The 26,855-nt window shown below is 44.5% G+C and overlaps 1 protein-coding gene across 1 annotated transcript in view; it reads right to left on the bottom strand.

Moving 5' to 3' along the window:
- The window catches only part of LOC138261488 (coronin-7-like), a 1,075,977-nt gene that overhangs the window by 143,450 nt on the left and 905,672 nt on the right, over window positions 1-26,855 (bottom strand). The window lies entirely within an intron of this gene.

Genomic DNA, 26,855 nt, shown 5'->3' on the forward strand with positions numbered 1-26,855 from the left:
AATGACTCACACGGCGGGATTTTGACGTCCGCAGGCTCCGGCATCAAATTTTAAATATGGGGCAAGGTTTGCGCCGAATGTGCGGAAAACGTTTTGATGCACATTCGGCGCAGACGGAGTATAAATATGCCCCCAAGTGTGTTATGATTGCCTGCAAGACTGCACCACAGGAGTCATCACAGATAGAACAACATTTAACTTCCCGATCCACTAAGGCTGCCAGACAGATGGTGAAATGTATAATATGTGGCCAGGGTGCCTCTGAAGAACCCTAACTCTGTAATATAAAATACTGTTTTTGTAAGCAGCACTGGCCAAAGGTTTAGATTTCCTGGAGACAACTTAAGTTTGTGAATAGGATAGTAAAACGCAAAAAATAAGGGTAATACAAATTAAGAGGATTAAATTAATTCGTTTAGCACTCCGGATCTTGGGCCTGGTGAATTATGATGATGGCTGGATAGCGATAGCCTAATGTTCTGAAATTCCCACCATAAGCAGGCATCTCAGGAGCCAATCACTTACTTTGTGTTTGTCCAAACCCACCCACTTCCTTAGCATGGATCTCCATTGTGTGGGGTTGTGAATCAGTCATTGCCAATCAATCAAGACTTATTTAGACTGTTGAACATATCCAGAAAATCATCGTTCACAATGAAAAGAAATTACTTAGTAATTAAGCTGTAAGGCTCTCAAAAATATATCATTGCACATTGATTGAGTGGCCATCTTGAAGCCTCAGTCAGAAGGTATCAGATAATCTGATATGTCTGTTGTAAATAACAGTGAAAGCCATACTCGATCCCACTCCTCACTAAAAGCATGGGAAGGAGTACAGGGAATGGACACATGCATCCTATCAAGCTGAAGGAGATTATGGCACCTACCGTAAGGGGTGGCATGTCTACTCTGTATGGAGAAGGTGATACAGGGGGGTAAAGGGTAAAAGAAATGGGAAATCCTGGTTCACAACCGAAAGGACCCATTGATATAGAGTACTTTGTCTTTGTTAACAAGATAAGCAAAGCCCCATGACCATTGAAGTGGGGGATCTGCCATGTTGTTTTGTGTAGTTGCTTGAAGGGACCAAAAGGCTAAGATGCTTGATGAGGGTACCAATATTATTTGAAAAAAAAGACATTCATTCTTTCACAAAAGTGTGAAAAATTCCTTGCATTATTCTGTATTTCTCTTCACACGACCTAGAAAAAGAACTGAGGCTAGGGAGTCACAGCCATTATAAAGCACAATGCAATATGGGAGCTGCTGGCTTTAAAAGTAACTGAACTGAAAAGCAAATTCTACAATGATCATTTTCATACCAATAGGGTACAATTAGGGACTACCTATGTAGTCACCTAACAGAACTAATCTTTGCACACATTTAGGCATAGGCTGAGTGATTTCATATTGATGAAGTACCTTGGTTTTTAGTGAATTTTATTTGTTTTTATCATTTTATATTTTTAATTCGTGTTGCACTTTGTAAAGTGAGCCACTGCTGATTGATTTTATTGGAAAGGCGGGAGGCTGATTAACGCACCCTCCATGCAGAAACACAGAGTCTTTATTTATGGTCTCCTTTGCGACCAGTTACCAGATGAACAAGTTGCTTACCTTCGGTAATGCATTACCTGGTATAGACTATCTAGCTGCACATTCATTACCTTTAGAATTTCAAGGCGTCCGCTTGGAATCCGGTACTTTTGCTGCGCAATACCCTTGCGCATGCCACCGGGTGGCGTCGTTCGTAACAGCGTGGTATCTGTGGTGTCGTTGGAGCCGTCTGTGATGTCACTATTGCCTTTAAAGGCACCACCCAGGCACGCATACATCAGTACTTTTCCACAAACTTCCACGCCAGAAGCCCAGAACCATCGAAAGAACCAACAGTTTTGTCTGTGCAAAAAATATAAGGCCCTGAAAGGGACAATCCTTAATCCTAAGAATTGAGTCCGGAGAGCGGGGAGGCATGGGTGGGTGTAAGGAATAAGCAGCTAGATAGAGTCTCTACCAGATAATGCATTACCGAAGGTAAGTAACTTGTTCATCGGATAGAAACTTCTAGCTGCAGATTCCCTACCTTTAGAATTGATACCCAAGCCATAACCTCCTGACAGTGGGCTGTGGACAAATTGTCCTCAAGCTAAAAAGCCCTGCAGGACAAAATTGGCAAAATGCCCATCTCAGCGGACCGGACTGTCCAGGCAGTAGTGTTTGGAAAACATGTGCAGAGACGCCCATGTTGCAGCCTGACAGATGTCCAGGACTGGTACACATCTTGCTAACGCAGTAGTAGCAGCCTTGCCCCTGGTGGAATGAACCCTCTAGACCGCAGGAGGCTGCTTCTTTGCCAGAGCGTAGCAGATTTTCATACAGAGAACAACCCAGCGTGAAATTGTTCGTTTCTGCACTGCCCGACCTTTCTTCACTCCCACGTACCCCACAAAGATTTGGTCATCCACCTAAAACTCTTGTGTGGTCAAAGTAGAACAACAACAGTCGATGGAGTCTGTCCTCTTGCTTAGAGGGATGCGGTGATGTTCTGACCCAGGTGACATGGGATCACCACCTTAGGGAGGAAAGAGGCATGAGTGCGAAAAACTACCCTGTCTGAAAACATGGTGAGATATGGAGGTTTTGGTGAGACCCTGCATCCTACTCACCCTCCTGGCAGATGTTATTGCCACTAAGAAGGCTGTCTTGACGGTGAGCAGCCGGAGAGGACAATTGTGCAAAGACTCAAAGGGAGCATACATAAGATAGGTGAGAACTAGATTTAAATCCCACTGAGACATGATAAAGGGCATAGGAGGAAACATATGTGTAAGCCCTTTTAGAAGTCTATTTACAATAGGAAATTTGAATAATGAAGGAACATCGGGCAGCCGAAGAAAAGCTGATAAGGCAGAAAGATAACCCTTGAGAGTGCCCAATATAGGGCCCTGTTGCGGAAGGGACAAGATAAAGAGAAGAATGTTGGAGACAGAAGGAAAAAGAGGATCAATAGACATTTCTGTACAATAATATACAAAGAGCCTCCAACGGCAGGCATATACCGTCTTGATGGAAGAACACCTGGCTGCCAGAATAACTTTACAGATTTTGAGAGGAAGGTCGAAGGCTGTCAACTGCCACCACTCAATCTCCATGCATGAAGGCGCAGAGTTGACAGGTACGGGTGGAGAACCTTCCCCTGCGGCTGCCACAGAAGATCTTCCAGAACGGGCAGCCTGATGGGAGGATCAATGCTTATTTTCAGGAGCTCGGGATACCAGACACTCCGTGAACAGTCCAGAGCCACCAGGATTACTTGGGCTCGTCATTCCTGATCTTCTTGAGAACTCTGGGCAGAAGTGGTATGGGTGAGAAGACATAAAGGAGGACTGAGCTCTACTCATGACAAAAAGCGTTGCAGAGCGAGTGCCACCTTGGAAATTCAAATGTGCAATAATGCTGACATTACGCGTTGTTTGCGGAGGCGAACAGATCTAACCAAGGCTCTCCCCACTGCTGAAAGAGTCCTTGTGCCACCGCCGTATGGCGGTGCCACTTTTGATCCACTAGGCATCGAAGGCTGAGATCGTCTGCTCTGCCGTTCAGAGAACCTGCCAGGTGTTGAACCACCAGGGTTATGCCCTGCTGTTCCAGCCATGTCCACAAACACAACGCCTCTTGACAAAGGGTCCATGACCCCACACTGCCCTGCTTGTTGCAGTACCACTTTGCAGTGGTGTTATCCGTGAACACTTGCACAATCTTCCCTTTGACAACTGAAAGAAATCCCTTCAATGCTAGCCGGATAGCCCGGAGGTCAAGTAAGTTGATATGGAATCCAGATTCCACTGGAAATCAGAGGCCTCTGATCTTCACCTCTCCCAGTTGACTACTCCATCCTAGAAGTGACACATCTGTCACTGCTGTAAAATCTGGTTTGCGAAAGGGAGAGGAGTCTGGCAGTGACCCGATTGCGGTTCTTTAACCACCACTGCAGATCTTTTGCAGTTCCCTCTGAGATCTGAACCGTGCCAATGAGATTTCCCTGATACTACGCCCACTGGAACTTCAGGTCCCACTGCAGAGCCCTCATATGCCATCTGGCATGTATTACAAACAGGATGCCGGAGGTCAAGAGGCCCAGCAGCCTCAGAGTCTGTCTCACCAAAATCCAGGATAGAGGCCGAAACATCAGAATCATAACCTGAATATCCTGGACTCGCTTCTTGGGAGGATAGGCAAGAAACTGCACTGTGTCCAGAACCGCTGTGATGAAAGGGAGAGTCTGAGAGGGAGTCAGGTGCAACTTCGGCATGTCTGTAGTGAACCCCAGCGAGTGCAGGAGATTCACCGTAGTCTGAAGGTGGGTAACAACCTCCTGGGGCGAAGGAGCCTTCAACAGGCAGTGGTTGAGGTAGGGAAAGACTGAAACCCCTAGCCTGTGCAGATGAGCCACAAACATCACCTTGGTGAACACCCCAGGGGCACTCTTAACGCCAAAGGGTAGCACGGTAAACTGAAAGTGCTTGTGGCCTAACTTGAATCGCAAGTAGCACCTGTGGGCAGGCAGGATGGGGATATGGAAATATGCATCCCGCAAGTATAATGCTACTATCCAGTCTCCTTGGGCTAGGGCAGACAAGACCTGGGCCCGAGTGAGCATTGTGAATTTCTCCTTTTTGAGGAAGAGATTGACATCCAGCAAATGCAGAATAGGGTGAAGACCCTTGCTCTTTTTTGGTATCAGAAAATAGCAGGAATAACAACCATTGCCTACTTCTGATATCAGGACCCTTTCTTTGCCCCCCTTGGCCAAGAAAGCTGCAACCTCCTCGTGGAGCCAAACCAAGTGATCCTTCATCAGCCGTTCCTTTGGGGGAGTCTTTGGGGGAAGGAAAGACGATAAAAGGAGGGAATAACCCTTCTGTAGGATCTGCAAGACCCATTTGCCTGATGTTATGTTCCACCAGTGAGGGAGAAGAAATTTAATCCTCCCTCTAACTGGAGGTACATGGCCTTGCAGAATCACACAAGGAGGGCTTGGACACTGTAGAGGTGGGGGGGCTGGGTGGCAGACTACTTCAGGCCAGACCCTCTGGGTCTGAAGGCACCATGACCGTGTCCCCGCACAAGATGTTGGCCTCGTGGAGGACCGTGGCTGGTCTTTGGATGGCATGGTGCCATACCCCTTCCAAAGCCACAAAAGGGGTGATAGACTGTTGGCGAGGGGTCGCCGAGAGGCCCAAGGACATGACCGTAGCCTGGGAGTCTTTAAATCGCTCCGGCGCCAAGTCAGCCTTTTCGCCAAATAGGTAGGACCCATTGAAGGGCATGTCCATGAGGTTTGCCTGGACATCCCCCAAAAAGCTGGATGTACGAAGTCAGGCATGGCGTCGAAGGGCCACCGTCTACGAAAGCGCTCTACCAAGCAAGTCAGTTGTGTCCAAACCACACCTTATGGTAAACTTTGATGCATCTCTCTCGTCCTTAACCACTTGGGAAAGAATGTCCTGCGTGTCCTCTGGTACCTGCAGCAGCACCTGTGCCACCAAATGCCACAAAGTGTGGGAAAAACGGCCCAATTGGCATGAGGTGTTTACCGACCTCAATGCCAGGCTGTTGGACGAAAACATCTTCTTCCAAGCTGATCCAGCCTCTTGGATTCTCTATCCAGAGGTGCGGAAGAGAAGGTACCATGGGATGTAGATGCTTGGACTAACAAGCAATCTGGGGTTGGGTGTTGGGTGAGAAAACTAGGGTCACCTAGAGCAACCCTCTATAGAGCAACCCTGAAAAAGTACCAGGCCTCATTACTATCCTTCAATCCAATTTCTTTGGGGGACACTATGTCAGCCATTCTCTGCCTTAACTCAGGATCATTCACGGATCCCTGTCCTCCTAACCTTTTAGCTCCTGGAGCTGTAGCTATCAACAGGCAGTCAACGACTTGTTGAACGACTATTACCACCATGGCTATTCCGTTAGCCTGGAAGCAGGCTAAAGTCCCCCTCTTATTAACAAAAACAAATGTCAGTAGATCCCAACTTGCCAGCTAACTATAAACCCATTCCTGCAGTGGCTAAGCTGCTGGAAAAATTTGTCAACTAGCAACTCTCATGTTATTTGGAGTCTTACAACCTCCTGTGCCCCAGCCAATCTTCGTTTTAGACCCAACATTAGCACTAAGGCTGCCTTGCTCGAGGTAAGAGTATATCAGAGACACTGTAGATGCAGTGGGTAAGGCACTGCCAATATTATTAGATCTATCAGCAGCCATTGACACAGTACCCCACTCTAGGCTCCTCTCCAGCCTTCAGACTATCAGAATTGAATAGAGGACAGGAGTTATGGAGCCCCCCCCTTTCTCTTCTGGCACCAAAGAACTACTAGTTGGGGTCCCTCAGGGCTTGGCCCTAGCCCCACACTGTTTAACATCTACCTTACTTGGCTGCCATTTCTAGTGGAATCCTTTGGTTTCCAAAAAATTTCTTATACAGACGAAACACAACTCCTCTTCTCTTTAAAAAAAAAAAAAAAAAAGGAGACGATAGTACACCTAATTTAATAAAACCTTTCCTAGTTGCTGTCTTCTATTGGATGCGCCTTAACTAATTAAAGAGCAATGTGGATAAGACAGAGGTTCCCTGCTTCAGCCATAAATCCGCTGTGGACTGGCAGACTTTCTGGTCAAATGGTGCCTCTTCCTATTAGGCCTGCATTCTGATGTGGTCCAAAACTTAGGGGTAAAGTTTGATAACCGGTTTTCTTTTCAATACTAAGTTAATTCTGTGGTTGGGATCTGCTTTGGCCTGCTACGCACTGTAAAAAAGTTGCTACACCTCCTTTTTATTCCAGCCAGGAAAACAGTAATTCAAGCTTTCATCATGTCCAGTCTGGACTATGCAAATGTACTATATCTCTGCCTCCTCCAGCATCTAGTCACTAGGCTATATGTGGTGCACGGCTGCTTCTCAAGTTTCCACTCAGAGCTCAGATTTCCTCTCAACCCCAGTCCTTCCATTGGCTTTTGCTGAGGAAACGCATGCTTTTTAAAACCCTGGTACTCACCCACAGAGCTTTGCACATTACTGGCCCCAGTTACCTTACATCCAGGCTACATACTTATCTTTGGAATAGGGAGCTGCAATCCTCTAATGCGGAACTTGTCATAGTATCCAGGGTTCGTTTATTCAGAGCAGGTGGTCGCTCTTTATCATGTTGGGCCACTTAGCCTGGAACAAACTTCCCCTAGACTTCCGCCTACTTGAATCAGAACAGCAGTTCTAAGGAAGTTAGAAACTTGGCTCTTTTCTCAAAGCTAATCACCTGCACCCATGCCTCAGCACCCAGACACTCTTCCGAGTAGTTGTGGGCTATACAAATCCATTTTCACCATCCTCACTGAATAGGCTTACACGATCTAATTCACAAAAATAAGTGTGCCTTTTATTTACTTTATATTTTTCAAACTGTTAATTCCAAAGTGTGGAGGAACTTATTTTTTTTATTGAATTTTATTTGCAATTCCAACCATAATCCTCCAATTACGGGATATAAATAACAAATCTTCCACATATAACTCATATGTCAGCAGTTAGTACATTGATTATGGCAATCCCATCCAGTGTCTCAGTATTTTACAGGCGAAGATTCCTACATACCATGTTATTACACATCCCCAGTTTAGCAAGGCACCTTAGCCATCTAATTTTCGGCATCCTTGGTCGTCCTCCACCTCCCCATGATCCCCTGCCGGATCCACTCATGTGCGACAGAGGTGACTCGAATTAATGTTCGTGGTAGGTACTCTGAATTGCCGACTTCCGCCTCCCCGGTCTCTTTACCAAATAAATACATTTGTTATGGCCCCCAGCAGTTGTTTGGGCGGAGCTGTGGAGGGGATGGTTCATTGTACATATCAGTCTGGGTATTACAATAGGTCATATCCCTATACCATTTGCTTAGTGTAGGCAGTGGTCCCCGATCACATCGCATCGCAGCACTTTGCCAACAGCAAACCCATAGCAACAAACTTCCTGACCTCTTTTTCCACACCTCTATCATATCCTAGCAATGCCAACAGTGGCTTAGACCAGAGCCTTATACCTGATATCCGCTCCAACTCAGCGATTACCTTTGACCAGAACTTTTGGATGCCTGGGCAGACCCAGGCCATATACAGGAAGTCTACCTCCTCCATACCACATCTTGGGCACTCAGCTGAGTCTAGGAGTCCATATTTCCATAGTCTGGCGAGGGTGTAATAAACTCTATTACGATATTTAAAGTGGATCAATCTATGCCTCCCGGTTAAAGAGATAGTACGGGTCTTCGAGCAACAGTATTGCCATTGCTTGTCAGATAATGTTTTACCTATATCCCTCTGCCAATCTAATCTGACCTTTAGTACCCCAGGTTTCCGCGCCTCTTGTGCTAGAGTGTATAGTCTAGTCCATTGGTTCCCAACCTTTTCACTTCTGTGGACCCCCATTTTATCAATACTGGAGCCCGGGACCCCCACTGAATCAATATTGGAACCGGGGGACCCCCCACTGAGTCAATACTGATAGCTGGGACCTAATATTATTACATTTTTTAACCAGCCACAGACCCCCTGACGAGGCTTCGCGGACCCCCAGGGGTCCCCAGCACAGGTTGGGAACCACTGGTCTAGTCACTAATTTATTTTCCGATGTTCATTGTATCCCCCAAGTGAGAGCAGGCAGCTTGGGGGGGGGGCTCAGTAAAATCATCTCCAACTATCTCATGAAAGGCATGTCTAGCTCTGTAATATTGATATTCCATAAGTTGGGGCTTCACCTCTATGTCTGCAATACACTCTTCCCAGGTAAGCATTCTACCATCTCGAAAAAAACTCGCCCTCTTCATTAAGTCCAAACTTTCTGAATGTCTCCATTACACCTTTATCGTGGCTTAGCGGGAACCAATTACACACCTCTATCTTCGCCTGAGGGGAGTGTAACAGAGGAAGTGCCTGCCTGGCCAGTAGTGTATGCCAAGCGTGCACTGAGTCTTCTGTGTCGTCTCTTGGGGGAAATGAGCAATTGCAGTGGCAATTGGTGTGGTTGTGAAATGTCACGCTCAATATATGCAAACGGGGCATCATGTGGCCCATGTATCCAACTATGTGCCATTATGCCCTGTGCAACTTCATAGTAGATCTCCAAATCTGGGGCCCCTAATCCCCCAAGCTCATACGGTAACGTGAGCAGATCCCATCTGACTCTGGGTTGTTTTCCCGCCCAGGCCAATCTAACCAACAGTGATCGCAGAGTCCTACACATTGTTTTGGGAAGCAGTATAGGAATGTTGAGGAAAAGGAAAAGAAATCTCGGCAGGACCACCATTTTCATGAGGGCTACCCTACTTTCCCAGTAGGGAAAGTGGGAGTCTGCTCCACCTGTCTACTGCCTCTGACAACTTTTATATCGCTCTGTCATAATTCTCCAATAAAACCACTGATGGATCAGCATGCAGCTGAATCCCCAAGTATCGGACAGGATCCTCTGTCCACTTAAGTGGGAATTCCATCTGTACCGGGGTCGTGGCAGGTGTGAGAGAGAAGATTCGTGAACTGCTCCAATTTACCTTTCGCCCGGAGTAACCTCCAAATAGGACTATCTCCCAGAGTAAGGGAGAGAGATTGCGCTCTGGGCCTCGTATATACAACAGGGTGCCATCTGCATAAGTGGAAATTGACAAAGTGTCCAGGGAAGCGGATACCTCTATTTTTGTGGTATTCACGTATGGCACAAGCTAGTGTTTCCACCACTAGGGCGTATAGCAGAGGGGACAAGGGACATCCGTGTCCCATTCCCCTCATAATTTCTATAGTGTCGGATACAGTGCCGTTAACCCTTACCTGGGCCACAGGTTTAGTGTGAAGGGTCCTCAACATTTGTAGAAACACATCTCCCACTCTGCTGCGTCACAGCACAGCAAACATGAAATTCCATTCTACAGAGTCAAAAGCTTTTTCTGTGTCTAGGAATACCGCAACTGCCTGGACCACCGGATTTATTTGTTTCAGTGTACCAAAATTTGTACTAAGATTCATTGTGAGGGAGCGACCCGGGACAAAGCCCGACTGTTCTTGACTGATCAGTCGGCGTAGAAGGGGGACAGCCTGTTTGTGAGGATATTTTGGTGTCCACATTTAGCAAAGATAGGGGCCTATAAGATGAGCAGTGCCAAGGAGATTTATCAGGTTTAAGCAGTGTGACAATCAAAGCTTCCCTCATGGTTGATGGCATTATAGTATCAGTAGCTATCTCACTAAAAAAAGTTTGCAAATGAGGAATAAGAAGCACTTGGTATGCCTTATACAATGCCAAGGTTAGTCCATCCGAACCCGGAGCCCTACCAGCCGCCAGTTCCTTAAGCACTTTTTGAATCTCGGTCGGTTGCAGCAGAGACATGAGGTGCTCTCTGTCTTCGTTAGTTAGCTATGTCATTGTGATATGTGTTAAATAATCTATAATGCCTGAATCATTATGTGCTGTCTTAGTGGTGTTTAGTTCCCTATAGCAGTCTTTGAATCTATTCAGAACTCCCTGAGAGTCACTGATACATTGTCCCTCTGCTGTCTCTACTTCCAGCACCACCTCCAAGTCTCTGTTAGGTCTCATCAGGGCCGCTAACACCACCCCTGGGCATTTCTCTTCCCCATAAGTACGAGCCACTGCATATTGCCCATGTGTTTCAATTCAGCCTGAGCAGTATTGCAGTATTCAGAGACTTTATCCTCAATCTGACCCAGTGTTATTGCGTCTGCTGTTCTAAGGTGATCCCTTTCTAATTCTGCTATTTCTTCCTCTAACCAATGTAACCTTTCCCTTACAGATTTCAGGACCCCTGCATGTGTGACTCCTCTGATGAATAACTTTAATGCCTCCCAAACTACGCTGAATTTGGAGACTGACCCTATATTATTACAAAAATATTCCTCTATGGTCTGGTATAAATCATGTTTGAACCCCATGTCTAGTAGTGAATAGGGTGGGAACCACCATATAAATGGGCCAACCTTGCCTCTATGTGTCCAGCGTTATGAGCACTGGTGAGTGATCTGAAAGCGTTCTAGGCATTGTTACACAATCAGTTATTCTGGGGACTAAGTTTCTGGACACTAGCCAGTAATCTATTAGTGTATAATATATATTGTGAACTGCTGAATAATGTGTGTAGCCGCATAATGTGGGGTATCTATATCGCCAGACATCCGTCAATCCCATTTCTGCTGCTATTGTATGCAACGCACTGGCAGTCGCCGGGGTGGGAGGGCCTGGCAGAATGGTCAGCCTTCTGGTTCAATACGCAGTTAAAATTGCTCCCCAAATTTGCGGTGTGCCACCATCTTGACAATAATGTAGACAGGTCCCTATAGAACTAGGGTTTGTCATAATTTGGGCCATATATACCTATTAAGATGAATGTTAAGTCCTTACTTGTACAGCAGGCAATAATTTAACTGCCATTTGTGTCCCAGGCGAGTTCCTGGATCCGAACCCCTGAATGTCTGCTAATCCACATCAGAAGCCGTGGGAGTGTGAGTTCAAGTCTGCTGCCACAAAACTGCCCTGTAATCTACGAGTGGTAAGCACTGGGCTGTTGGGAGCTAGATGTGTTTCTTGCAGAACTGCTATGTCCACTTGATTGTATTTAAGGTATGCAACAACTGCCCTCACCTTCCTGTAGTCGTTGAGGCCCCTAATATTCCACATCAGAAGCTTCAAGTACATGCGTGAAGTGGTAGTACCCTGTTCTGATTTAACCCTTGCCATGTGGAGTGTGCACGTGTTGTGATGGTCCCAGCGATGTCTGACATAGTGTCAACCATAATCGTATGGAGAAAACAACGTTGAAGAACAAAACACCCTCAATCACCCACCCACCTTCCACGACAAACAAACCCACAACTGGCATGTCAAATGTTATACAATCCACCCCAATCCCAACCATCTCCCCCCAATTTACGTACACAAACTGTGGAGTACACACAAGAGAAGATGTTTCCTAGCAGTGATTACAGAAGCCCTCCCATATGCCGCTGTACACAGCATTAACAGCCCTAGATTAATTGAACAACGTATCACTTAATAATAGTATGTTATTGCATCCCTCTTGTAACCAACCTCTTTTGAGGCTATAACAAACAAATTGCATTAAACCTTAAGTCTCATATACTCAGCGTAACCTGACACTCTATAGTTCCATAAATTGCTTATATTACATATAGTTACTTGAAAGCAAATCATTATCAGTGCAGTTGTATCTCGTTCCGATTGAAGGCACATATCAAAGCACCTAAGGCGTAGGGGCACGTGTACTTCGTCGTTCGCCGGAAGCGTCTCTTTGTTCAGGAACTTGTTGTAGCTGCTTGTGGTCAGTGAATAGCACCGATTTACCATCCACTGTGACTCTGAGTTTGGCTGGATAAAGCATGGGATATTCCAAATTAAGTTCTTGGAGACAGTGTTTCATAGGCACACACAATCTTCTAGCCTTCTGTACCTGTTGGGTGAAGTCCGGGTACAGGGAAATGGCTTTCCCTTCATACTGCAATGTCTTAAGTTCTAGTGCTTTCCGTAGGGCCTCATCGCAATCCCTATGATTTAGTAACTTGGTTATCACCAGATGAGGTGGTGCTCCCGGGGGTGGCTTGGGCACCAATGGGTGGTGGGTGCGATCGACTACAAAAATGACTGAAAAAGTCTCCCGGCCTAGTAGTCGCTCCATGAAAGTTTCCATATTGTCGATAGCTGGCGATTCTGCTGTGCCCACTACTTGCATGTTGCTTATGCAAGAGCGGGCTTCAAGATCCTCAACCTTCACCCACAGCGCAGCCACTATCCTGTCTGCCTGGGTTTGTGCCTGTGACACATTGTTACATTCGTCCTCCACCACAGAGATTCTGCATTCAGCCTCATCTACACGCTCCACCTGCTTATCCAGTTGTTCAGTCATTCTATCCATCATGTAGGATAGTGAGTCGATTTGACAGTTGATTGTAGCTAAGCTACTCTGCATTGCCGTAAGGATATGATGCAGCTCAGGTTCAGCATCTGACTCCTGGTTTTCCGAGACTGCTCCTGGCTCTTCTCTGCACCCGTCTTTGCTTCTAGGGGTCTTCTGTTCCGTAAACTGCAGCTTAGTCTGCAATTTATCTGCCTTCCCCATCTTGCAATCCGTGGAGCAGGAGACCCCCCATCTATGTCTGGGCATGGCCTGTATTGTTCCAAGTGTCTCAGTCCGCCTCCCACGGATGCCACCAGCCATCACTGCAGGCCACTGGGGCAACGAGCCGATCGCCTCCCCGGGCCATCCCCACCGAGGAGGGCCGCCCAGGCTCCCCAAGTCCCAAGCCACCTCCGGCCTCACAGGCTGAGGGAGCGCACAAGGCCCGCACCTCTTAAACGCTTCCAACCGAGGGGTCCAATCGCCACCAGGGAGCTGACTCCCGGCCTCTTGTTCTACTAGTAACCAGCAACGGAGCAGCGTCAAGGCCAGTCAGCCTCCAGAACACAAACTGCCCATGTCTTCAACCGGGTATGCTGCAAGCGGGTAGGCCGCAACCACGACATCCTCCACGGGTCCTCTGCCACCCTGCGACACCTGCCACTGGTCGCGGCTCCCGAGCCCACTCAGGGTCACCCCCGCCTGCCTCCTCAGTCTAGGCAGTCCTCCGATTCATGCTGCGTCCCAGTCTCGTCGGAGGCCCATCCAGCCCAGGCCTCCAAGCCACTGCGGGTGGCTGGCTACTCTCCTCCTTCACAGGTCAAGTCTCCGCTGCCACTAACTTGCCACGCTTCCAACTGCAAACTGCACTCCCTATCATGTTGTAGCACTTCAGAGGCATCAATTGTCCCTATTTTTGGGAGGCAAAGTCTTAGTAGGGCTGTAGGATTATGTAGGATTGCGTAGCGGCCGCAGGAGCCAAATTAACTCGTGGCCATCTTGTTTCTTGGCAAGCTCCGCCCCCGTGGAGGAACTTATCAATACCATAAAAGCAACTCTTTACATTATCAGTCAAATGACAATATTGAAAAGTGTCTATTTTATGTGCTTTTAATTTACAAGGGTTTACCAATGTAGACCTCAAATACCTCTATATTTGATCTCAAAGGAGCCATCGCATTACTTGAAAACATTACTAAACTGCCAACGTTTAGGACCTCTCATGCAAATTTGGTTGCAACTGTAATCAGGACTACATTTTGCAATAATAGAAGACCAATAAAACTAATGAAGAAGTACATATTTCAAATACAGTCTCCGAAAGATAAATGTTAGTTTATAGAAAGCAAAGAGACAATCCACTACCATTCAGGTATATATTTTATCTAAAAAAATACATAAAATCCACTAAATTTTATAATAAAATAATCCAACCAGTTATTCATACATTACATTAACTGTTAATGTCTATATTGCTGTGATATATTTAATATTTTTTCATTTCACAGTATACTTTGCAATTATACTACGATCAATTATATATATCTACCCTTATTTTGTTCAAAACAAAGTTTTATGCCACTTCCATCCTATTTGATTAGCAATCTACAATCACTTCTAATCATTATAAACCACTACTTTAACCAAACCAGTGTGTAAAAACTAGGGGCCAGATTTAAAGTTTGGCACAGGTGTATTCAGTCACAATGTTGCAAATATCCCATCCACAGATCATTATAGCCTGTTCTTCATTTAATAAGGCGGGAGAGGGGTTTCTGTCATGTTTATGGTTAGTACCCATCCACCAAACTCTAAATCAGGCCCCAAGTCAGGATACCTAATATGATCTGTGGAACAAAAAACAAGATAAACGATGTGCTTGTAAGGTATACCCAAATGGGGGATGCTTAAACCTAAACCATTATTTACTTTAATAAAACTAATAGATTATCCAGCTGCTTAAGAAATATACTGGCAGTCAACGTAACATCCTAGTAATCCAAGACAGCAATGGACACACCTGATTCGGCTGTTGTTTATATCGGGACCAATCATTATTAAGGATCATTGTTGTCTGCATCTGGCCAGAACATATTGGACAGCTCTAACTCTGCATCAAATCGTAGACTGTAAAACCATGGTTGTTCATTCTTAATGTTGTTGGTTACACTCTCATAGTGCATAGACCGACACGTCAGTACGTCTACAGCTAACCATATTAGAAAGTCTGAAGTCCTTGTTTCAAACTGTTATATATTAGGAAAATATTAAGGCAATAGACCACTAACTATTACAAGCGCCATATTGGTATGGTATCCAAACCTGCAACCAAAGGACAGCCCCCAAGTATGCTGACAGATACGTAGGTCGTAAAAAAGGAGCTGTGTCGGATTTCATCTCTTCATTAAATCTATTTGCTTACATTTCATTTCATGCATATTTTACCATTTTCATCTAAGCAGCGACTTCAGGGCAAATCCAGAGATAATGTTTTAAGTTTTTTTTTAAAGTTTATCTGGGAACATTTTTAAAGAAATTGTAGCATTTTGGTCGACCGCAGTTTTTATCTGCACTTTAAAATGCCAACCTTGTTATCATTTCCACATATGATCTATATATTTTTTTTAAAGTTCTAGGAACTTGGACATTATTGGGCTACTCTGGCATTTAGGATTGTCTATCAAGAGGAATTAAAGTAAAAAAGCTCTTATGCTGAAATGGTTAGCACATTTTTTAGGCCATCCATAAAGATGACAATATTTCGATTGCTAAAAGGACACCCTTTGAATGTCTAGGTCAGGTCTGACCCCATTAGTCTTGACACCCTACTTTTGCAGCAGGTTGGGGTTTCATATGTGGCATAACAAAAAGCATCTTGAAGTTTCCAGTGCATTGTATTTGAAAAAATATGGAGCATGAAGCAATTGATCCAGCACTTTGTAAGAAGCATTCTAAACAAAGATTCAGAACTCAGTTGAAGTCTGTTTTGGGGCCAGAAGTACCAAAGGATTTTACCCATTCTGTGTCAATGTGAAAAAGCTTTCGTGCATATGGCCCTAGGTGTTGTAAAAAGCTGGGTGATTTCCGGATTTAATTGTATGTGATCAGCTATATAATGAAATACTAGGATTTGAGATATTTTGCTGACATAGGTAATCCAACTTTTCATGAAAATTTCTTGCTTCCACCGCTTAAAGAACTGGACTTGCTCCAAATATTTTTGTACTCCGATTTTGGAACTGAGAACATTTGCCTTCATTTTTTGGATAGGGTGAGTGTCAAAATCCCCCTCTTCAGCTGGGATAACTCCTAAATCTCTAAGCACAGGTCAACAGTTCCATTCCCATTCATGTAGAGAGCACTTTTATAAGAAGGTTTTGCATCTTATAATATTAGTGTAGGAATATTTTGTGCATCTCATTTAAAAGATAAACAGAATGTTAGGAAACTAGCGGAATCGGGGCAAGAGCAGTGCTTAAACAACCCTCTCCTGCCCCTCCCCAGTCTTGCAAGAGAAGTGCAGGGAACTGAACAAAGATGTTCTGAAGACCCAATACTTAATGGCAGATGGGACTATCGGCCTTCCTAGGGTTGGCGTTATGGATACCAATTTGTCGAATGGCCATTCTTGGTCTTGGTGGGAGGAAGCAAAGAGAACGTGTGATCCAAAATATATTTTAAGTGCAATTTAAATATGTGAACCTTTCAGCCTTTTCATAAGCTTGTGCAGCCCTCTGAGACATGATGCCTTGGTAGACCAGTCCAGAAAGCTTTGTGTAAGCCCTCTGTGCATTAAGCTCAAGAAAAGATGTCCATATCAGACTTCCCCCGATCCCAAGCTAGTTTTGGGAGGTCCACGTGGTACATTTGCACAACTAGGCACTTCTTCCAGGACCAGCTGCTGTACATAGTACCAAAATGCAAAATATACCTACTAGCAGTACCAGACTAGAACGTAGACTGGGGGAAGTGCAGACTAGACACCAGAATTTCTTCTGCTAAGCTCCACAAATATATGGACTCCATCAAAGTCCAGATCCATCAGACTTAATCCATAACCCAACTCTGATAAAGCTGAATTCCTCCTTAAAAACCGAAGGATGAAAATAGTCCCTGATTAAGGATAGAAAGCTCGTTTTACAAATACATAAGTAACCTCATGAAATTGTCTCTCAATTGGCATAGAACAAACACATTCTCCATTCCCACCCAAACGATCAAATTTCTGTTAAGAAAGACAACAAACCTGTTGACTGTGATGGAGATAATAGCTGTTTCTTGCATCTGTTAAAGTGCATACAGTAAGTCATAGGTATGACACTGCAGCATGTTCGGTAACTCAGGTGTGACTTTCCAAAGGGTCACAGGGTTGCCATAGCAGAACATCATTTTCGAAGAGGTCCGAGCAGTAATGGCCATTAAACAGCTTGTTTGGGTTGTGCTACGAAGTTTGTTGTGCTGTTTTCTGTAGTGGAATAGTTCATGATGTGTCCTTCAGGAGCGTCAATATCTGTGCTGTGCAGACTGTGTATGAGGTATTCTAACGAGTCCTGTTCAGAGTTTGTGTGTGTTGTCAATACCCAGAATTGTTTTATGGCACCAGTAGTAAATCTAGAGCCCAACCACACATGGAAATTGGGGTGGAGGATGTGAAAACCAGTGGACTGGCTTTGAAGATGACGGAAGAGGCAAGGGGAGGACATGGACAGCTGGAGAATGAAGAGTGCGTTAGAACAGCTGGGAAGAGTGAGAGGACCATTGCCTACTGAGGAGAGAGGGAAGCAGGAATGGCCTACATCAGAGGACTACAGCAACTCTCTGGCAAGTCAGCACTGACTGGGTAAAGGAGGAGCAGGGCTTGTAGGGAAGATAGGTAGCTATGTGACCTGTTTCCTACCTTACGTGTCAGCTGAAGATTGCCTTGTCCATTTATGTATCCATTTATGGTGTTCTGGGGAGGGCAAGGGTTCCCCTTGTGGTCTTCTCAGAGAGTTTGCTCAATGCCATGAGGTTTTTGACACCTGTTCCTAAATGTTTTCACGTTATCAGAGTTTTTTTGACTAATGATGTCTTCAATATGCAAATGCTATTCATAATTTACACACTTAGCAATCATAAGCAGATTTTATTACTAACATCCTTGATATATACTTATGATATGCTAGCTTAAAACCTATATTTATGTGAATTATTATTACTAATTTATCACTAATGTTCTTGTTGTACATGTCACTTTTTTCAGGGTCATCCCTTCATTTTTTGCCTCCTTCCTCCTATTTTTTCTGACCTTTTTTGTTGGCATTAGGACTCTGGGCACTTTACTACTGTTGACCAGTGCTAAAGTGCAAGTGCTCTGTCTAAATTGAATTTGTGATTAGTTGATCCATGATTGGCATATTTGATTTATTAATAAGTTCCAAGTAAAGTGCACCAGGGCACAGGGCCTGTAACTCAAATGCTACTAGTGGGCCTACAACACTGATTGTGCTACTCACATAAGTAGCCCTGCAAACATGTCTCAGACCTGCTACTGCGGTGTCTGTGTGCACAGTTTGGAACTGCCAGTTCGACCTGGCAATTGTACCCATTAGCCAGGTCCAAACCTTCCTTTTTACTACATTTAAGTCACTCCTAAGGTAGGCCCAAGGCAGCCTCATGGGCAGGGCGGAGTGTGTTTGAAAGGTAGGACATGTACTGGTGTGTTTTACATGTCCTGAAAGTGAAATACTATTACATTTTTTCTTTCACTATTGCAAGGCGTATTACTCCCATAGGTTAACATGGGCATTGTTCTGAAATATCTTTTAAGTGTAATTTACCATTGGGAGCAGACAGAGATTTGGAGTTTGGGGTTTGAACTCACAATTTAAAAATACATCTTCTGGTGAAGTTTTTCTTTAGATTCTAAGTTTGAAAATGCCACTTTTAGAGTGAATTCACTCTAGACAGTCACACAAAGGGAGCTGAGCTGTGTCCAACATATCCTGATTGGTCTTCCTGGATAAGAGTGGTGGGAGGAGCTGACACTTGCACCTGAATAGAGCTGCCTGCCCTTACACAAAGCAGTCTCCAACCTTTGCTTGTGTATGTTGGATTTTTGTAGTTTTGGTCCTGTTTTATTCAGATAAATGTTGCCTGCTTCTGTCCTGGGAGTGAAAGGACTGAGCTTTGCTTTCAACTTCCTGCTTTCCAAGGTTCTCCAAGAACTTGAACTGAGCTTGCCTTCTATTAGACGTCTCAAGGACATCAAAGACTTTATCTGCCTACACATGGGCTTTCTTCCTGAGGGTCCTGACTTGCCAAGTGGTGCCAAATCCAGTTCCTGGGCCCTTGAAGGTGAGTTCTGGTGAAACCAAGTGCATAGACTCCACAGCGACTTCGGAACTGGCGCCTCTGTCTGGCTTTATGCCGCTGCCTGCACCGATGCCGTGGTCCCCTCTGAGTACGACTGCCCTCTGAGCCGCAGGCCTGATGCTGCTGCAGCGCCTCTGAAGTCCGGCCACAGCCTGAGTCCTGAGTGCCATGTCCACGATGTCGAGGACACCTGACTCCATCCACCACCTGTGGCCACGTGGTGTGATTGCGACACAGCAAAGCTGACGCTGTATGTCTTGACTTGCTGGATTCACCGATCCTGCTGAATGGTAATGAACGGACACCTTGCCACTGACGCGCATCACCTCCCCTGCAACTGTGAGGAACTAACACCTCACCTCCCCTGCCTCGCATTAAGGAACCGACACCTCACCTCCCCAGTAGTAGTAAGGAATCAACGCCGCACCGGCTCCAGTGACGCCTCACCTCCTCAACATCTTTGTTTCATCGTTTTGAAAGGTACTGTACCTGGGGACTCATGCAACTCGGTTACCTGACCGCACTGCCTCGCAAGTGGCGTTGGATTGTTGGGAACGACTGTCAAAACCTCGTGATAGCCCCAGGTGGAGCTATTGTGTTTGTAAGTGCGCTACTGAGATTTAATCTTTAAAAATTAGTATCTTTGCTTGTGTAAATTAGATTTTTGTCGTTTTGGTCTTGTTTTATTCATATAAATATTTGCTATTTTTCCAAACTACTGTGGAGTACTTTTGTGGTGTTTTCACTTTGTTACTGTATGTGTGTACAAATACTTTCCACATTGCCTTTGAAATAAGCCTGACTGCGTGAACCAAGCTAGCAAGAGGGTGAGCAGGAGTTATCTTAGCTGTGTGGCTCCCTTATCCTGACTAGAGTGAGGGTCCCTGCTTGGGTAGGGTGCGAACCACTGCCAACTAGAGACCCCATTTCTAACAGTTCTTATTTAAAAACTGCGTCCATAACGTGGCACCTATTTAAACATTTCACACTGTTTTCTCACTTTGTTTGGAACCTATTTATTTAGTACCTCAGGCATGTATGTCTCCCATGCACAATTCTTTAAATATGAAAATTCTCAGAATGTGTTTAACCATTTTGCAAATTGTGAGAAAGTGAAGTCATATGTTTTACCCACTATGGCAATGTATAAAAACTCAGATTTTAGTAGCTCAAGCAAGGAACTTCAGATGCTGGGAGAAGGAAATTAGAACCACGGTAACTTGTCGTGCTCTCCTGAGCTAGCACAAGAAACAGTGCAAAGGATTGAAATACATTTCTCAATTGCGACAGGAAACTGGATTCTACTAACCCCCACTTAGAAAATATTTAGTGGCATTTTTCTTATTCAACTTTATAATAATCGTATATGCTAATGCTTCACACATAATTACCAAAATTGCCTGTCATTTTCCATGTTCTAAATTAGTGCGATATCAACATATCTAACTTTAATATTGTAGTACTTCTTGGCTTCTCAGATTCCTAATAGGGGAGCTGCACTAATACAAATAAGCTAGAAAGGAAGACTTTCTGGAAGGTTTTAAGTAACTTCAGCACCGACAAACACCCACCCATGGCTTAGCGCATGGAGTGTCTACGAGACTGCTCTCTGTTTTGCCAGGTCTGCCGGCTCGAAGGCCGTCTCCACTAGTATGTGTGGGTGGGTGGGGACGGCACAGGAAATCTAACCAATAATTCTTTGGATAGCAGCACCTCGAGGACGGAGATGAGACACACTGGATTGAATGCTACAATATTTATCCACAACTAGGATCAGGTCCCTTAGAGAGTGGTTAGTACCAGTCCAGCTGTCTTCTATAACATAAAGCAAACATGAGGGGCACTCCTGGGTTCACATTTAATGAATTGATTATAAAGCAGACTCGTTTAGGCATTTCCCATGCCTTGCTCAATGCCAAAATGAATGGGCTGCAATATTGTTGTCTTCTATAAAATATACACATTTCTACTTTACACCTGCAGACCTCAGCTATTTCAGACCTAAGCTTTTAAAATACTGATTGCTTGGGTAGGAGTAAAAAAAAGCTAGTCTATGCAGGCCAATGATGGGCTGGCCTTCTGGCCCTGACCAGAGGAGGAGTCCATACGCCTTCCCAGCCCCAAACACTTCAAAAGTCCAGGATCTTGTCAGTCTTTTCTTGGATGGGAATGGTAATGCTCCTAAAAGAGGGTGGTCTCATTCTGTGTATCATTTGAATACAAAGTCGCAGACTGAAGCATGCAGGCAGCTTTATAATCCTGCTTCAGGCCCAGAGGGTATGGTTGAGGAAATTTGGGATCTTCTCAGCCTGGAGGTAAGACCCTGTTGGCCTTACTGAAAATGGCTGTCATGGGCACTCTCCATTATTTTTGGACCGCAGATGCTTTAAGTCGGCTTGCTCAGATCTTTAGTAAAGCAGGCACGCTACCAATCCCATGCATCTAGGTTGGGATGTCATCCCATCACACACTGGCCTCATGTGGCCCATCTTCTACCAATTGATTGAAACCAGCTTGACCTGGAGGTAAGCGATTTGTCGTCAGCTCTGAACAAACACAAAAAGAGCCACAGAGAAGATGAAATCATACAAAAAAGTTTATTTCACCAGCCGTCATTTTCAAATTATCACATCAGCAAGAAACATTCAAATTCAAAAAGATTATATATCAGAGGCGTGGATAAGGGAAGGAGCAGCTCTTGAAGGCTTGTATGAGGCCTTACCACATTGATAACAATAAAGGACATCACTGCCATCATAACATATCCCAAAATAGTCGCAACATTCCAAGCCACGACCGTGTATTTTCCAAACTGCTCACAGATAGCAGAATACCTGCAGTGGCAAACCTAAAAGCTGTAGCACAAACAGAGGTAGTCAACTCACCACAGGATGCGTCCATGGGATATCTCTGGATAATAGAGTGAGCGTATGTGTAACTAATCATTGTATCCTTTAACAGCTGTCAAGATACATAACCAACCCACCCAAAGTGCAATGCGTTAGGCTGCAGTTTATGCCCATATTTACCATGAGTGTGATATGGATCGTGCATGTAAGGGCAAGTGCTACATTAAGGCACATGAAGGTAGCTGCTTCATGGCACAACCACAGAAGGAAATAACAGGCCCTCTGACTGAAACAAATGGTTTCAAACAAATGGTTTCAAAAACGGTTTTACTGCTGGCTGGGATGAGCGCCCAAAGTGAAATATATCAATTTGCATAAGGCTCTAAAAATATTTTCACCAGAACTACACACATGGGCAACCGGCAGGTGAGCAGCTGCATGGTGCAGATCATGGGAAGGCCACATTTTGTACTAGTATGAAGCCACAGAAAGAACCGCAAAGGCAGAGCACATGGTGTGTGTGCGTGTGTCACAGACTGTGCACGTGGGAATATATAAATAAATGGGAGATCATCCCCACTTGCAGGACTTATAGTAACTTTGAAACAATTCAACAGTGACTATGTCTCACAAGAAGAAAATAAAACTGTGACTAAGAACTCATCTGGCGAACTTGGTGTAATACGGCCTGAATATCTGTGTCCAAAATCATCATTGCCAAATTAAATATGGCGGCCAGAAAAACTAAGAAGTCAGGGACTTCTGAAACTTACCTGAGTGCGTTTCATCCATCCGCTGCTCCCTTCGAGTCCACAAAGCAAATCCCACAAGACAGAGCCTGTGACAGCTCTGAAGTAAATGGAGACCACAATCCGATCCAAGGCAGTGGCCCGTTCACTACACCAAATATGTAATGTTGGCCTTCCTATGGGAATTGATTAGGGCCCTGACACACAGTATGGTTGTGAAATTTGTATAGCGCTTACTACTCCTATGCAGGATGCTACAACACCTACCAACATGGGCACAGTGCTGCACCATGAGGGTATGTGGTTGGAAGAATGCTGTCTTAGGGACTGATTTAGAGTTTGATTGATAGGTTACTCTATCATAACAATGAAGATATTTTGTTGGCCTTATTACAAGAGTATTATATCCTTCAGCACTTGTATTAAGGTAGACTAGATATCTGCCACATGCTGTTCCCTTAGCTCTACATGAGGCTCTTAGTTTTCCGCGTACGTGAAAAATCTTTTGTGTAGTGTGTGAATGAGCAGGGCGATGTAGTGATCTTAGGATGATGCGCTTAGCAGTGTGATAAATAAGGGCATTAAATACAGACAGCCAGTTTATAGTTTGAAGTATGCTGGCACTGTGATTGGCCCTGCAGGTCTCCTTGTTTTATTTATGATTAATTTGTATTATCAGCCCGATTGTATATGCTGACTGTGGCAAGATGTCACCCATGCTGAGGTCTTATGGGTAAGAGGGAGACAGTCTTATAGAGAGGGATGCGACAGACAGAGATCCACCACACTGGACTGAGGTACAGTCATCCTTTGTAAGGTCATTATAATTGGTTCTGAGCTATAAAATAACTAATCACCCGGATATATATGTAGGTTATACCTGCAGGTGTGGACTGTGACCTCAAGTGGCTAGAAGCATGTAACAGATCTCTTCAGCTGTAACATGCCTGTCCAGTTCGTATGAAGTGGTTAGTTATAGTGGACTGGCGTATTACATCCAATCAGATGGGCGACATCAAAATTGCATAGTTTAAAGTAGTGAGCTGTTGTAGCTGCTCAGTAAGTGAGGATGACTAAGTGTTTCTGGATCACATAGTCTAACTATAATTTACTTGATCTCACTGGATAGGGTTGGATACTGTGAGCCATGCCAGGATGGAGGTAGATTCAAGACCAGACTGTTTGTTCCAACCAGTAGCTTAGGGGTTACTTCAGAAACAGCAAGGTTTTCACCTCTCATCTGAATTTCATGTGGTCCTGGAGGCACTGAATTTTGCTTAGGAAGGAGTTCCAAAATTTTGCTGCTTGGACTGAAAATGTAGTACATCCAACAGATTGTTTTGTAAGGGTGTGTAACGATCTGAGGTGTTGATGTGGAGCTTAGTAACCTGTTTTGTGAGCATTTTTTTAAAGTTCAACTACAGGTATGGAGATCCATTTCCCTGGGAGTCTCTACGCCTTGAACAGTGATTACATTGCGGGTACAGGTAGCCAGTGAAGGGACTGTAAGACTGGTATTGTGTGTTTCCTGGATTGTAGGCACAGATGTTTTGTTGTGGCATTTTGGATTCTTTGTAGTTTGTCTATGATGAAGCAACGGGCTCTTAGTTATGGGCTGTTGACTTAGTCAACCTTGTAGATCATGACCGTTTGGGTAGCTTGAAGTTTTTGTTGATACCAATGGTAAGGGAAGATGCTTTTCAGTATTTCTTTCGCATAGGTGATCTTTGTGATTCTTTTGAGAGGTGGGATCATGTCTGAGTCCATAGTTACCCCAGGTTCCTGTCTTTGCTTGACATGACTCACAGGGAATTATGTTTTCTGGACCATATGGTCGTAGGTTGGTTCTTGTACCACTGTCCGCAAGTCAAGTTCTAATTTTGTGCTGTTGAGTTTTCCGTGTTCGTTCATCATTCACATATATTAGGAACAGAAGGGTATTCTACCTGTACTGTACTGTAGTCCACCTAGTGTTCAGTCCTAGAGTGCTGTACTGCACGTGGGTTTGAAGATGCTTTTCAAAGGCTTACAATGCCATACACTGTTTGCTGCTGTATATTCATTACATTGTGTAAGGACATGCACTACAAGATTCCATGTGAGTCTGAATGCGCAGTTCCAAGTATGCAATACGCGGACACCAGCTCTAAATTAAGGGATGTGGGGACATGCAATGCTGTACCCCTTGTTGAGTTCCATGGGTTTGACGTCCTACGGTACTATCCACGGCATTGCACTCGTTCTCTAGTATATGACCCTACAGTGCTTAAAACTAGATGCGATTTACTGCCCCACAGTGATCCACTTTATTGGATGTAAATGGTCCAAGAGTGCTAGATTTCGTCTGTGGCACATAGACATACAACACTCTTCTCTGACTGTGATGTATACTCCTACATTCGGTTAGCAGTGGGGTACAGTGGTGCTGCATCGGCATTGGACATTTCAGTAGACCTCTATCCTGAATACAATATATGGATCTGCAGCTCTATAATATGCCTACAGTGTACTGCAGTGATATACTCGGCAGTGCTTTATTCCAATGAATGGTCCTGCACGACTCCGACTTCAGGATACTCTTGCAGTGTTACATTCAGTCAGCCGTAAGCAGCTTTGAAGTTGTTGCCTAAGTCAGAGCACTGTGCAAGCTTGGGCAGTGTATGTTTTAAGTTGAGCATAGTATCGCGCAAGCGCTGCTTTTCCGACGTGTTGGTATGTATCTGGGCTTTTAACCACGCCCACCGTACGGCAATCACTATCACTCGTTCATGGGCTTGCCTTTCAAAAATCCTTTGTTTTCGTTGGTAACTGCTTTACATTTGTCCCTCCTTAGGGTGATTTTGTTACCGCCTTGGCCATCGACCCTGTTACATGGATAATTGCACTTTTGCCGATAACTGTGAATGCGAGCAAACTTCTTTTTCTTTTTGACTCTCTCCTTTGTGCTCACTGCAGCGCTTTGAATCGGCTTGCTTATGTCAACATTTAAACTTTTTATTTTCACTTTGTGTGGCAAGAAAATTCCAATTAGGAATTTACAACGCTAATAGCTTTAACTTGAGAACACGCGAGACCCACTGCATTGCAAATGTGTGTAAGTATTTTTTTTTTACTCCATTGGCAGTCTGGTTTCACAGAACTTCCATTGATGACCCGCAATGCAGTTCTCCTATGTTGTGCTCTGGCTGTGTACGGCTCAGTCTCAGTGAGAGGCATGCTGGTTGGCCGATGTTTTACACCGATAATGTTGAAGGCAAAATTACACTCTCCTGAGCCTTTAGTTTACAAGATTATAAGGGAGTGTGCATCAGTTCCTCCGTAGAAGCCTGCATCAGTTTCCCTGTGAAAGATCAAATCTGGGCAACGACGAACCAGTTTTTCTACGGTGGATAAATGTGTAATTCTGATAGCAACAGTAACCTCTGTTATTTACAGCACCACAATAAGGCAAAATCTATACTACAACATTCTGTCTAAAACAAATTATTATTGTGATGCTCAAAAAATACAGCTATTGTAGTACGAGAATATGAACTGCACACTCTACTGGGGTAGTATTGTGCGTAGACGCACAGCGCGGATGAGTTAAATGAGAGGAGGACTTCTTGAAATCTTGGTTTGGATGGTTGAAATGACTCAATCTTAAATGATATGCTTTTTTTTAAGATTCAGGCTTCAAACTTTATGCCTATCTCGCTTTATGAGTCTAAACCAGGACTAACTGAAAAACAGAAGGTAGTTGGACCTAGCAATGATCAGTTCCATGCTGCTGAAGAATCTCCATTATGGACATGATTTTCCCATCTCGAAGGCAGCCAATGTTTTTTGTTTTGGACACCCTGGCATAATGAAGGGAAATGGATATAAATATGGAGTCATATTTATTTGCCTGGGGTTTTATTTGTGCCCAGACCAGTTTGGGTCCTGG

The sequence above is a fragment of the Pleurodeles waltl genome, chromosome 10 (genome assembly GCF_031143425.1).
Source record: "Pleurodeles waltl isolate 20211129_DDA chromosome 10, aPleWal1.hap1.20221129, whole genome shotgun sequence".
Taxonomy (NCBI): domain Eukaryota; kingdom Metazoa; phylum Chordata; class Amphibia; order Caudata; family Salamandridae; genus Pleurodeles; species Pleurodeles waltl.